This window comes from Panthera tigris, chromosome X (genome assembly GCF_018350195.1).
Source record: "Panthera tigris isolate Pti1 chromosome X, P.tigris_Pti1_mat1.1, whole genome shotgun sequence".
Lineage (NCBI taxonomy): Eukaryota > Metazoa > Chordata > Mammalia > Carnivora > Felidae > Panthera > Panthera tigris.
Genome location: NC_056677.1, coordinates 40,668,239 through 40,683,600, shown reverse-complemented (window position 1 = coordinate 40,683,600; position 15,362 = coordinate 40,668,239). Strand labels below are relative to the sequence as shown.

Genomic DNA, 15,362 nt, shown 5'->3' with positions numbered 1-15,362 from the left:
AGGCCTGAAGTGGGCAGAGGTAGTACCTGGCAGAATACGTGGGCAGGAAGACAACCAAACTAATGCCAATATCTCAGATGAATATAGGAGCTGGCATAGTTTAGGGAAAGGTAGAAATTAAGCTCTGGGCTTCCTACAGCAGCTGACCAGCTTTAAACATCTCAAGGAGACAGAGGAATAGAAATGTATGCACCAGAGGACATATATTATCAACACAGACACATAAACCCACAGAGGGGCCCCACTTGAGCAGCTGATTAACGTACCAGTGGGATTCTCGCCTGTCAGGACATGCCTAGGAGCAGCCTATCTTACCAGGAATCTAGGTTCTTGAGGGGACAAGGACACTCCTAGTAAAGAAGGTAGTCCTGGGAGAAGACAATAGCTCACCAACCTGACCTCGTGGTCCCCCAAAGTATGAGGGAGTAACAATTCAGAAAATGGCTGTGAAGCATGTAACTCAGGTTTATCTAAAAGCTCAGCTTTCAAGGACTTGATTAAGAATCCCAGTCAGAGACGGGCTTTCCAAAGAAACCTAAACAAGCTGACCTGCAACCCCTACAGGCCCGGAAGCTCTAGCTATAGCAGGAGGACAAGAGAGTCAAGAGCCTCAGCACAGACATCAGTGCCCTTAACTCATCCAGTGAGTACTGGATGAGTGGGTCACCCACATGGGCAGAATCAGGCATTGTTGTAGTAGCAACACTGGGGGCTGTGCAAACACATGAGAACAGCCTCAAGGGACTGAAAGCACTAGCAGCCCAGCAAGGATCCTGACCCAGAGGTCACCAAATGTGCGAGAAGGAGGCAGATGACACTTGGAGCTCTAGAATACCCAGTCAGGAAAACACAGCAGATACCTCCAGGATAAGCTAGCTGTATCTGAAGACTGCCCTGGAAGCTGAAAAACCGTAAGAGAGCTAGCAAAAGTCTATGGAGTGACTATTATCCAGACTCTGGTTTCACCTCCAGGATGGTATGGCCCATAGTATTTAGGACAGCTATATTTCATGGTGGTAATAGATCCAAGAGTGAATATAGTTATAGAACACACACACACATACATACAGAATACATATACATGCACAGCACAAAGAGATGTTTATTTTCCTGTCACCTAAAAGGTAGATTTCCAAATCAAGAGAATAATGTTTTTACCCTAAAAATCAACGTGAATAGTACATTTAAAATTAGTTGTTTCTAGGAACTCTGTGATAGGCAACTCACTTAAGAAGCTTAAATTTCAAAGGGCAACAAAAGTTAACTTGGGCCTAAAGACATCTTTAAGTGCATGCACAGTACAAATGTGGCTCATCTGGTCCTTGAGATGGAGGGAAGAGGGTGGAAGAAATAGGCCATGGACATCTCAATAGACTTCTGATGCCAGCTGGCAAGGCAGATACGCAGGTGAGAGGAAAGGCCAACTATAGGGTAGGGGTGAAGGGCGCCTGGGTGGCTCAGTGGGGTAAGCATCCAAATTCAGCTCAGGTCATGATCTCACGGTTCGGTTCGTGAGTCAAGCAACATGTCGGGCTCTGTGCTGACAGCTCGGAGCCTGGCGCCTGCTTCGGATTCTGTGTCTGCCTCTCTCTGCCCCTCCCCTGCTTGCACTCTGTCTCTCCCTCAAAAATAAATAAACATTAAAAAATGTATAGGGTAGGGGTGAGGGGCAAGGGCAGGCTCTGCTCCTGGTCAGAGCTGGGATTTCCTCTACATTAAATTTTTTTTAACATTTATTTATTTTTTAGAGAGAGAGAGAGAGAGACAGAGCATGAGCAGGGGAGGGGCAGAGAGAGAGAGGGAGACACAGAATCCGAAGCAGGCTCCAGGCTCTGAGGCATCAGCACAGAGTCTGACTCAGGGCTCGAACTCACCAACCACGAGATCATGACCTGAGCTGAAGTTGGACGCTTAACCGACTGAGCCACCCAGGCACCCCCCCCCCCACATTTAAAAGTGACTAGACATGGGGCACCTGGGTGGTTCAGTCAGTTAAGTGTTCAACTTTGATCTCTGCTCAGATAATGGTCTCACAGTTCAGAAGATCAAGCCCTATGCCGGGCTCTGTGTTGACAGTGCGGAGCCTGCTAGGGATTTTCTCTCTCCTCCTCTCTCTGCCCCTCCTTCGTTTGCTTGCTCTTGGCTCACTCTGAATGAATGAATGAATGAATGAATGAATGAATGAATGAATATTTTAAAAAGTCACCAGACATTTCCTCTCACTAGTCACAGAAAAACAGCCTCACAAAAGAAGTCTACAGAAAGTCAACTAGGTAATTAGACTTGTAAAAAGCTCAACTCAGAAGCAGGAAAACAAAATTTAAATAACAGCCTTTATCTCTTCTACACAAGAAAACTTCCCTAAGCCCCTCACAATTGGGTGTCAAGTGACTCCAAATGAAAATCTTCTTCAAATAGGAGCCTGGGTTGCTCAGTCTGTTAAGTGCTGACTTTGGCTCAGGTCATGATCTCATGGTTTGTGGGTTCGAGTGCCACGTCGGCTCTGTGCTGACAGCTCAGAGCCTGAAGCCTGCTTTGGATTCTGTGTCTCCCTCTCTCTCTGCCCCTCTCCCACTCCTCCCACTCGTACTCTGTCTCTCTCTCTCTTAAAAATAAATAAATGTTAAAAAAATTTTTTTAAATCTTCAAGTAACTAGATAGAAACAGTTCTGGCTTTTCTTCCACTCAATTTCTCCTGATTTGATTGGTTGATTGACTGATTGCCCTTTATTTTTTTCCAATTTCTCCTAATTTGATTGATTGACCTTTATTTTTTCCCTCAGCTTTACAGAAGTATAACTGACAAATAAAATGGCAATATTTAAAGTATGCAATGTGATGATTTGATATATATTGTGAAAGGGCTCCAACCAAATTAACACATCCATTACCTCACATACTTTTTTTTCTTTTTGTGGTGAAAACATTTCAGTTCCACTCTCTTAGCAGCTTTCAAATATGTAATGCAGTATTGTTAACTACAGTCACCATGCTGTACATTAGATCCCCAGAGTTTATTTATCTTACAACTGAAAATTTATACCCTTTTACCAAATTCTGCCCATTTCCTCCATTCCTCAGTTCTTGGCAACCACTATTCTACTGTTTCTAGTTTAACTTAAAAAAAAATCACATATATAAGTGACACCATGCAGTATTTGCCTTTTTCTGTCTGGCTTATTTCACTTAGCATAATATCCTCCAGTTCATCTGTGTTGTCACAAATGGCAGGATTTCCTGAAGAGCTAACTTTAAAAGTACAGACAATGTGAAATATTGCTCTAGAACTAAAAATACTTAATATCTGTTAAAAAGACAAGTGCAATGCTCATTTAGTAACTCTTAACTTCTACTTATACCTAAGACACTTATCCAAAGAGCAAAGTTTGAATTCTGGCTACCCTTTTCACAGCTCAGATCACTGACATTCTAACTCAACTGACTTAGACATTATTCTAAACCGGGAGATAGCAAACTTTTTCTGTAAAGGGACAGAGAGTAAATATTTTTTGCTTTGCAGGCCATTCGGTCTGTGTCGTAATTATTCAATCCTGCCACCGCAGCACAAAAGACACTAGACAATACGTAAACAAATAGACATGGCTGTGTTCTGATAAACTTAAAACTTCATTTATGGCACTGAAACGAACTGTTAAACTTCACTTATGGACACTGAAATTTGAACTTCATATAAATTTTACATATCATGAAATATTCGTCTTTTGATTTTTTCCAACCATTTAAAAACAGAAAAAAAAAATCCATTTGTAGTCTGTGGGCTGTATGAAAATAGGTAGTAGGCCAGATTTGGCTGGCAGGCTATAATGTACCAATCCCTGCTCAAACCAAGACCTGATGCCTCCCAGAAGGAATTTAAAATTTCACACACTCCCTGATTAAAAAAAAAAAAAAAGCAGACATTTCAAACCAACATCTCACCATAAACTTCTGCTAAAGTTTCAGCTTGGGGAGTAGGGGCAAACTCTGTAAGTGTATAGCAAGATATTATAGTGGAAAGAGAACTGGAAAACTGACTTAAAGACCCGCAGTTTATTAGGTATGTAAAGCTACAAAAATCACTCATTCTTTCTGGAGCTCAATTCCCCCCATCCTGGACCATTTGCAACAATCTTCCACATTGCTGAAAGGGAGCAGGAGTTATAACTATAATTTACTAAACTAATGTTAATTTCTATCTGGGATATATAGCAAATATTTCTATTTCTATTATGTGCAGTCCCTATGAAGCAAAGATATTTCAAAATGTTTTATCATTATTATTCCAGTCTATTCTGGAATATAGAGCCTACTTATGATACTCTGAATAGCCTGAGTAGTGAAAAACCCCAAACAGGAGAAACCCACAGAAATGCATATCCAGACATATCTAAATCAAAGTGCGGAACAAAAACACAAAGGAAAAAATCTTTAAAGCAACCAGACAAAAACCTTACATTATAGGAGTAACTATACACAGGGTATGACACAGGTTCCTGGTGTCAAAGCGACCTGAGGCATCCCTCAAAAGAAATCGCTATGATCATCGCCCTATCATTAAAAGACTCTGTAGGAGGGATGCTAACATCCCATTCCCCCATCACATTCTAGGCTGTAAAATGGGTGCTGACGTATGGACCGAGATACTGTGCCGTGCCTTGCCTTGAAAGCTGTGCCATGAAGGCTGGCCCTTGCCTTGCCATTAAGAACCCACCGTTTGTAACCCATGGACAATACTAGAAAAGTTTTACAAGGGGGAAATTACCCAATGTTGTAATTTAAGTAGTTAGTAGAGGACACTGACAGAAAACAGTAAAGATAGAGAAATCCATCATAGTCTAAGCAACATTTCAACACATGTAGTCTTTACGGCTAACTTCTCTAGAAAATGGTCCCCAGTTGGGTTTTAATTCAACTGGGTCCTAGTTTCCACCGGTAATGAGTAGAGGTCCTACAACCAGAAGTGGCTAGACCAGAGATGTGAAGGGGGATCACATTAGACCAATGAGGAAGAAACCTCACACAGGAGACTTAAGATTGGCAGCTGTCCTGATGACTTAGGTGACTGCCCCATGCCCAGACAACTTTAAGGACAGGAATAAAGAGAGGGCATCAAATTTCTGGGTCTTATTACCATTCTGGCCATGGTACTAACTTCCAGCCAAAAGGCACGCTTTCTCCTCCCCATAGAGTAGCCACAGGCTAGAGGATTGCAACCTGAGCAATTGGCATGAAGTGTTCCAATAAGACCATACTCCTTGAAAAGCCCCTGGATTGAAAATAAAGGAAGAGAAGAAAAAGTATTCACCATGTCTGCACCAAGGCTCAGAGTCCAGAGTCCACCCCACACTGGGTGCCAAATGATGTGGAAATGTTGGGGTTTGGAGCTGATGGCCAAGAAAGAATTCATGAGAAGTCTTTGGGGCTGGTTTTGTTAAAGCAAGGGGATAGGACCTGTGAGCAGAAAGATGCACTGGGGTTGTGAGGAGTGACTGATTATATACTTTTGAGTTGGGAGGGGGTCAGAGACAGCACAAGCCTCCAAGGTATTTTGGAAACAAGGTTTACGGGACCCTGAGGGGACTAGCTATTGTTAGGAAAAGGTCATTTACTTTGCAAGTTTACTAAACCTTCAGTCATGGGACCCTTCAGATATTTATCAGCGGGCCATATGCTTGGAGAATGACTACTAACATATATTTGGGAGGTTAGAGATAAAGGAAGTTTCCAAAGGACTTGGAAACTTAGACTTACAGGATCCTGGAGATCAGGATAATGTTAAGCTAAGATTGCCTTCTGCCCTTAGCAAAGGGTCACTCAAGCAGCTGTGTTCCTAGAGGAATGTCACTCTGCCTGTCTCAAGGACTTGTCAATGGGCTATAAGTTGTAAGGAAATTTAATTTTTTTTCTTTTGCCTGTTTCCCATATCATTTTATTGGAGTACAAAAATTTGACATTACAGTGGATTTTTCATCAGAAACCATGAAGGTCAGAAGGAAACAAAATGTTTGAGGTGTGGGGAAAAAGGAACTATCAACACATAATTCTATATCCAGCAAAAATACCTTCAGAAATGAGAATTGATAGCCAGCAACCTGCTCTAAAAGAATTGCAATAGGAAGTTCTTCAGACAGTTGAAAAATTATAGCAGACAGAAATTTAGAACATTAGGGACAAAGGAACAGCAACATAAATAGAAAATAATTGGGTAAATATAATAGACTATTCTCTTGGTTCTTGAAAATATGTTTCATAGCTGACAGCAAAAATGATAACGTGTGAAGGGATTTTCAATAGGCGTAAATGGAATATAAAACAACTATAACACAAAGGATGTTGGGTAAATGTAAGGTTTCTGCATTCCTCTTGAAGTGATAAAGTATTGATGTAGACTGTGCAAAGATATGCATTATAATTCCTAGTGTAACCACAAAAATATGCAGAGATGAACTCAAAAATCACAGTCAATAAATTAAAATGGGGTGCTAAAAAATGTTCCAGTAACCCAAAAAAAGGCAGGGAAGTGGGGAAAAAAAGGAAATAGTAACAGATAAAGTGGGATATAGAGGGACATGACATAATGCTAAAAGGTTATTAACTCACCAAAAAGACTTAACAATCCTAAATTTGTACACACCTAACAATGGTGCTTTTAAAATATGTGAAACAAAAACTGTCAAACCAAAAATGAGAAGTAGAAAAATCCAGTTATACTTGGAAGCTTCAATACTCTTCTCTAATTAATACACAGAAGTAGTAGACACAAAATCAGCAAGAATATGTAAGAACTGAACATCATTATCAACTAAGTGGAATTAGTTGACATGATATAGAACACTCTACCTGACAACAGCAGAATATATATTCTTTCAACAAGACAGACCATATCCTGGGTCATAAAACAAACCTCTAATATAAAAGAATTGAAATTATAAAGAATATGTTCCCTGGCCATAAAGAAATTAAAATAGACATCAACAACACACAGATAAGAGGAAAAGTTCCAAACACTTGGATGTTAGATAGCATACATCTAAATAATCCATGAATCAAAGAGAAACTTTAAAACAATTTTTTTTTATCTTAGAGAGGGGGAGAAAAAGCACACATGAGTGGGGGAGAGGGGCAGAGGGGAGCGAGGGAGGGGAGGGGAAGAAAAAGAAAGAGAGAGAGAGAGAGAGAGAGAGAGAGAGAGAGAGAGAGAGAGGAAGAGAAAGAGAATGAACAAACCCTAAACAGGCTCCATGCTTAGCATGGAGCCCAATGTGGGGCTTGATCCCATGACTCTGTGATCATGACCTGAGCTGAAATCAAGAGTCAGATGCTTAAGTGACTGAACCACCCAGGTGCCCTTCAAAGAGAAACTTTCAAGAGAAATTAGAAAATACTCAGAATTAAAGAAAAATGAAAATACAACATAAACCAATTTGAGGGCTACAGCTGAAGCAGTGCTTAGAGGGAAATTTATAACATTAAATGCTCTTGTAGGGAAAAAAAAAACGGTCTCAAATAAACAATCTACACTTCCACCTTAGGGAACTAAAAAAAGAGCAAAATAAATCCAAAGCAGTCAGAACAAGGAAATAATCTGGATAAAGCAGAAATCAATGAAGCTGAAAAACAACAGAGAAACAGAAAAACAACAGAGAAAAATCAATGAAAACAAAAGCTGGTTCTTTGAAAAAAATCAATAAAATTGATAAACCTCTAGCAAGATTGAGAGAGAAAAGAAGAGAGAACACTCAAATTAGCCATATGAAGAATGAAAGAGGGAATTATCACCATAGACTCTGCAACCACTGAAAGGATAATAAGGGGATATGATGAATAATTCTATGCATATAAATTAGACAACTTAAATGAAATGGGACTGATTGCTCAAAAACCACAAACCACCAAAATTCATTGATGATGAAATAGATAACCTGAATAATGCAATATCTATTAAGGAAATTAAATTCACAGCTAAAAATCTTTTTAAGAAGAAATACTCAGGCCCAGATGGTTTCACTGGCAAATTTCAACAAACATTTAAAGAAAAAATAACACCAATTCTGCAAGATCTCTCCCAGGCAACAGGAGAGGAGGGAATCCTTCTCAATAAATTTTATCAAGTCCTGATACCAAACCCAGACAAATGCAATACAAAAAAAGAATGCTATAGACCAATATTCCTCATGAATACAGAAGCAAACATCCCCAGCAAAATATTAGCAAATCTAACAGCAATATATAAAACCCTAAAACCAAGTGGAGTTTACCCTAGGAATGCAAGGCAGGTTCAATGTCTAAAAACCAATCAATGTAATCAACCATATTAAGTGTAAAAAAGAAAATCCACATGAGCATTTCCGTTCATGATGACAAAAGCATCTGTCAAAATTCAGCATGCATTCATGATAGAAACTCTCAGCAAACTAGGAATACAAGGGAACTTCCTCAACTGAATAAAAAAACTTAAAGACGACAGACTTGAGGGTGAAACAGGAGAAAAGATGTTCTTTTTCACTACTCCTATTTAAAAAATTTTTTTGAGTATAGCTGACATACAGTGTTATCTCACCACTCCTATTACATCATACTGGAAGCCCTGGCCTGTGCAATAAGGGATAGATAGATGGATGGATAGATGGACGGATGGACAGATGAATAAACAGATAAATAAATGGCACACAGGGGTTTCTGGCTGGCTCAGTCAGTGGAGCAGGCAACTCCTGATCTCGAGGTTGTGAGTTCAAGTCCAGGTTGGGTATAGAGATTACTTAAAATCTTTAAAATGTACTAGGGGCCCGTGGGTGGCTCAGTTGGTTAAGCGTTCACCTCAGGTCATGATCTCACAGTCATGAGATTGAGCCCCGTGTGGGGCTCCGTGCTCAGTGTGGAGCCTGCTTAAGATTCTCTCCCTCCTACTTCCTCTGTCCCTCAACTCACGCTCACTCTCTCTCAAGAAAAACGGGCATATAGATTGAAAGAAAGAAATGAAACTACTCCTACTCCTAAACAACATGATTGTTTGCTTAGAATATATCAGAGAATCTATTTTTTAAAAATCCTTTAACAACCAGTTAGCAAGGGAGGAGGACATAAGGTCAACACAAAAATAAATCATATTTCTATGTGGTGGTAACAAGCAATTAGAAACTGAATATTTTAAAAATATATTATATACAATAGTTCTAAAGAAATAAAATATTTAGGTATATCTCTAACAAAACACGTATAGGATCTATATGCTGAAAACTACAAAACACTACTAGAAGAAATTCAAAAATCTAAATAAATGGCGAAATATACTATATTCATATGGTGAAATGTTCAGCATATTAAAGATGTCAGTTATCTCCAAATTCATCAGATTCATCAGGAGACTGAACCTAATTCCAATAAAAATCCCAGCAGCATTTTTTTTTGTAAATACACAGGTTGATCCTAAAATTTATAAAAAAATTTATAAAAAAACAGCAAAAGATCTAGAATAGCTAAAACAAATTTTAAAAAGAATAGAGAAACCACACTAACTGATTTTAAGGCTTACTATAAAGCTACAGTAATCAAGACAGTGATATTGGTGAAGTGATAAAAACTGACCAATGGAACAAAACAGTTCAGATATTGACCCACATAAATATAGGCAACTGATGTTTGACAAAGGTGCAAAAACAACTTAAAGAAGGAAGAATAGTCTTTTGGACAAACGGTGCTGGAACAATAAGATATCCATATGTAAAAGCGAGACCTCCATCTAAACTTTGCATCATATACAAAGATTAACTGGAAACAGGCATAAACCTAAGTGTAAAACATGGAACTACAAGTAACTTTTAGAAGAAAACAGGAGAAGGGTGCCTGGGTGGCTCAGTCAGTTGAGCGACCAACTTCAGCTCAGGTCATGATCTCAGTTTGTGAGTTCGAGCCCCACATTGGGCTCTGTGCTGACAGCTCAGGAGCCTGCTGCGGATTCTGTGTCTCCCTCTCTCTCTGCCCCTCCCCGACTCATGCTCTGTTTCTCTCTGTCTCAGAAATAAATAAACATTTAAAAAAATTAAAAAAAAAGAAGGAAACAGGAGAAAATCTTCATGACCCAGAATTAATAAGAGTCCTTTTGAAAAAAATGATAGATTGGACTTCATCAAAATTAAAATCTTAATTGGTGAATGACGCTGTTAGGAAAATGAAAAGCCAAGCCAAAGATGCAGAGAAAATATTTGTTAATAAATTATGTAACCAACAAAGGATTTTTAACCAGAATATTGAAAAAAAAAAAAAAAACCTCTCAAAACTCAACAGTAAGAGGGGCACCAGGATGGCTCAGTCAGAGGAGCATATGACTCTTGATCTCAGGGGTTATGAGTTCAAGCCCCATGCTGGGTGTAGAGATTACCTAAAATAAACAAACGTGGGGGCCTGGCTGGCACAAATGGTAGAGTATACGACTCTTGATATCAGGGTTGTGAGTTCAAGCCCCACATTAGGTGTAGAGATTACTTAAAAATATTTAAAAATACATAAGTTAAAAAAAAAACAATTCAACAGCGAGAAAACAAACTACCAAATTTAAAAATAGGGAAAATACTTGAACAAATAATCCTCTCGACAAATACTTGAGCAAAATACTTCCCTCTGATGGGTTTTATAAAAGTCATGAATTTGAAGTCAGTCTGGCTTTTTAAGATTTTAAGGGTGGGAGCAATGTTCCTTCACCTAACTACACCCCAGGGCAGCAGGTGGCCCAAGTGATTATTTTTTCAAAAACACTTTATAATGAAGTATTGGAGAACTTGTTTTAATAATAACCAGGAAAAAAAACGGGTTGAAAAAAATGTCTCCTACTTGTCCCATATCCCTAACCTACTCCACCCCCTCTTCCGTGGTGTTTTAGAATTTTGGTTCAGAATTCCTCTGCAGAGGATTCCCTGTGCTGCATGGAAAGCTGGCACTTTGGTCTTTGTATTAATAGGCACCATACCTGGATAATTTCTGAATTGGAGTTTTTATTACAAGATACTTGTCTTATGCCTCTTTCAATAAAGTCGTCAAGCTGATTCAGTTTGTTAGTGAACCATGTTTTAACCTGCCCTTCCTGTCTCACATGATGTTTCAAATTTGTATATATTTAACACTCAATGGTCTTGTAGACAATTAAGGTTTTATTAATGTGAAAACGATCTACTGTTTTGTTGGATTCTGTGGGTGCTAACAGGGCAGGCTGCAACCCTCCACTTGAGCTCACTCTGTTCTCCATTTTCATCCCGGACAACTGCAAATCAATGACTGACATGGAGTACCAGTGGAGCCTGGGGGGTAGAGGGCGGGGGGCAGTGGTCAGGACTGAACAGTGCCTAGTGCCTGAAACACACTGGCCATTTGCAGAATTGTTGATTTGATTATGCTATTCAGTAGTGTGAAAAGGAAAGTATTAAAATAAAACCTGTTAGAGAAAAGGAGGCTCTATCAGAACGAGCTGCAGTATATTTTGCCAAAGCTATTAGATTTTTGAGGCAGCTGGTAGTTTATCAATTTTTATTTCTTCAATATAGTTATTTTATGGCCATTACCAGCAAAACTGGATTATAAGGAATAGTGTTTGACAGGAAAGAAGGGCCCAGTGTGAGTCTGTTTGCTCTGGATCTCCTAAAACAAAGGTTCTTAATGTCATCCTCTTGGCTTATAAATAGAACAATAACATGATAGGAAGGAACATCAGTTTCTCATTTTGTGAGAGTAGTTCCAGAAAGTCTTTCTGCAGTCTTTTGCAGAGGCATCCAGTGTTTTTTCCTGCGAAGAGCTCTTCAGGTACCAGCATGATCACTAAGGTATTTCAAGGTGCTGGTAAAGCATTAAAACCAGCAATCAGTAGTGGATTTCAGGGACTTTGTACAGGATGGGGCATGATCCACAGGCAATGCTGTAGGATGTTTCGGGTGTCAAAAAATGTAATTTTCAAAATTAAAAACGTGACTCCTACAAACACAGAGTGAACACATGTCAAAGACTACTTTATCTGTGAGGGAACCAGGATAATTCAAAGAATATTTGAGAGATTTGGTATACAGAGGTACTAAAATTAAAAAATGCTACAGTAAGATAGCTAAATTGGACAGAAAAGTGGTTAATGTCTACAAGACAGTTCATCTGTACTCTCAGATTATTTCTTCTACCCAAAAGAATTTTTACATCTCCTACCCGACAAAAATCTTTTAACGCATCACTTCCAAACAAAGATGCAATCCCCCAAAGAACTAAATAATCCTTGGGTGGGCCTCTCAATGTTCCAGTATAACAATGAAAGAATGCATGACCATCTTTTTGTATTATTTTTAAGTTTTAAATAATTTCTATTAATAGAGGGCTAATAGTTTATTTTATATTTGAGTAAGTCTTTGTGACTAAAATTAAGGTTCTAGGGGACCAGCTTTTGGAATAGTATGGTGGTGCTTATATATTTTGCTTTACCCAAGCATTCCAAAATATCATTTATTTACCTTTCAAACCAATCACAGGATCTTAGAAGTCATCTGAGATCCCGCCATCTCCTCGGGCATGTATCCTTTCTTTAGCAGTCTTGACAGATGATCCTGAAGCATTTGTGTGCAAGGAGGAAGGAAACTGGCATGAGTGCTCATTATGTGCACATTTATTTTCAAAGGGCCAAATTCCTTTTCTCACGGTAACACGTAACCTATACATTTAGCCGCATTTATCAAATAAATGGATTTCTTCAGCATAATTGCCTTGAATTATACCTTAATTCTAAAAATTTATACACAGTATAATTTATCCTTCTTGATGTACAATTCGAGTTTTGAAAAATGCATACATTTGTAATTACCACCACAAACAAGATATAGAACAATTCCCCACAATGAGATACCATCTTACCCAGTCAGAATGGCTAGCATCAAAAAGGCAAGAAATAACAAGCATTGGCAAGGACGTGGGGGAATGACAAGGACACGCAGTACCGGTGGAAATGTAAATTGGTACAGCCACTGTGGAAAACATGCGGGTCTCTCAAAAAATTAAAAATAGAAATGCCACAAGATCCAGTAATTCCACTGTTGGATATTTACCCAAAGAAAACAAAAACACTGCTTTAAAAAGATAAATGCTATGTTTATAGCAGCATTATTCACAATGGCCAAGAAATGGAAGCAACTCAAGTGTTCATCCACAGATGAATGGATAAAGACATGGTATATACAATGGAATATTACACAACCATAAAAAAGGACGAAATCCTGCCATGTGCAACAACATGGATGGACCTAGAGGGTATGATGTGAAGTGAAATTAAGTCAGTCAGAGAAAGACAAATGCCATATGATTTCATTCATATGTGGAATTTAAGAAACAAAACAAATGAGCAAACAGGAAACAAAAGAGAGAGACGACAACAACAACAACAACAAACCAACCCCGAGTCTTAAATACAAAGAACAAACCAGTGGCTGCCAAAGGGGAAGTGGGTAGGGGTATGAGTAAAATAGATAAAAGGGATTAAGAGGTAACAATTTCCAGTTATAAAATAAATAAGTCACGGAGATGACAAGTGCATCTTAGGGAATATAGTCAATAATATTGTAATAACACTGTATGCTAACAGCCGGTGACCACACATCGTGGTGAGCACTGAATAACACACAGAATTGTTGAATCGCTATGTTGTACACTTGAAACTAACATAACATTGTGTGTCAACTGTACCTTAGTAGTTTTTTTCGAAAAACTGGCAACCCTACAAAAAAGATATAGAAGAGTTCCAAGCATAAGTGCTTTTCAAGTGTCAATTAATCCACAAGTACTTATTGAGTACAGGTATGTCCAGTGGTCACTGGTCAGGCTTTGGGGATAGCAGGAAAGTGTGAAAAGGCAGAAGTAAAAGATTATGCCTGCCTCCAAAGAACTCGACAGTCTAACCAGTGAAGTACACATGAACCAAGCACAAATGAGCAATCTACTGGGTAATAATCTGCATGAGATGTGGGTTCTGGTATTGGTACTGCCAACTCAAGAAGCCATTTTTTATGGTTATTTCTTATCTGGGCATTCCTTTCCTCATTCATAACTTGAAGGGGTGTCTGTCTGAGACAATCTCTAAGGTCTCTCCTAGTAATAAGCACACGTGAATCAGGTATGAGCGTTCAAAGTGATGGTGGAAGGCTGCGAGGTTGAGAACAGCTTTATGGCATTCAGGCAGTCCACGGGTTGACCCTACAGTGTTAGTGACCAAGGGCGAACGGTAAGAGAGGCAGCAGTGAGCTGAGAGGTACGACCTGCCATGGGTCTGTGAAGGGAGCAAATAGAGGGATGTTGGTCCTGTGAAGTACAGAAGAACCGCAAAGTGTTATTCTCGAAGACAGTGGTGAGCCCAAGCTTTGAACTGTTTGAGCACCAGGGAGAGACACGAAGATTTGAAAGCTTATTTGTCTATGAAGTAGAGAGAGGAGTGACACCGTGATGACAGTGATCCACAGTAATCTCTTCAAGAAAACTCCCATAGGTGTGTCTTCTAGGCCCTGGGAATACAACGCTACAAACCATGCCCTCAGTTATTTATTGCTGCATAGTAAATCATCCCAAAACATAGTGGCTTAAAATAACAACCATTTTATGTGCTCACAATGCTGTGGCTCAGCAATCTGCAGTAGCATCAGCTAGGTGGTTCTTCTGTGACTCTTTCCTAGGGTCCCTCATATGGTCAGTCATCTGGCGACGTGACTGGGACTCATGTCTGCCTACATGTCTGATGCGTGGCTGCTGCCTGGCCTCTCTTGCCATGTCATCTCTTCCTCCAGCAGGCTGGCTGGACTTCTTCATAAGGTTGCTTCAGGGTCCCTAGGGAGCAAGGGGGAAGCTACAAGACTTCTTGAGACCTAGGCTCAGAAGTCACACAGAACTACTCACGTGGCATTTTACTGGCCAAAGCAAGTTACAAGAACAGCCCAGATTCAGGGAGTAGAGAACCGGACTCTACCTTGATGGGAGGGGCTGCAATGTCACATACATACATACATGCATACAGAAATGAAAGGACTCTGTGGCCATTAACCATTCTATCACACCATCCCGTTTGGGAAAATGAGTGCTGAGCACATTAAATCCTGTGCACCTTCAAAGATGGAAGGAACCACTGAGATGAAAAAGATAAGCTTCTGAGTGGGTCCTGAGGAATGTACAGGATGGAACGAACCCAGAGGAATGTGGAGAACTTCAGGCAAAGGCAGTACACACAGGAGTGGCAGGATGACTCATGGTATGTTTAGAGTCTAGTGAATGCATACTTGGCTGGAATGGGTAGAGACGAGGATTTGAAAAATTAAGAGGTAACGATGGTGGGAAAGGTTATGATTGGATGTGGAAGACCT

At 39.6% G+C, this 15,362-nt stretch overlaps 1 protein-coding gene across 5 annotated transcripts in view; it reads right to left on the bottom strand.

Moving 5' to 3' along the window:
• The window catches only part of JADE3 (jade family PHD finger 3), a 134,303-nt gene that overhangs the window by 102,149 nt on the left and 16,792 nt on the right, over window positions 1–15,362 (bottom strand). The window contains exon 1 of one of the 5 annotated variants that reach the window (XM_042974267.1): window positions 12,480–12,595. The exons of the other annotated variants lie outside the window; for them this stretch is intronic. The gene's annotated coding sequence lies outside the window, so the exon portion shown is untranslated. Of the gene's footprint in view, window positions 1–12,479; window positions 12,596–15,362 lie in introns of those variants that run through there. 5 annotated transcript variants of the gene reach the window in all.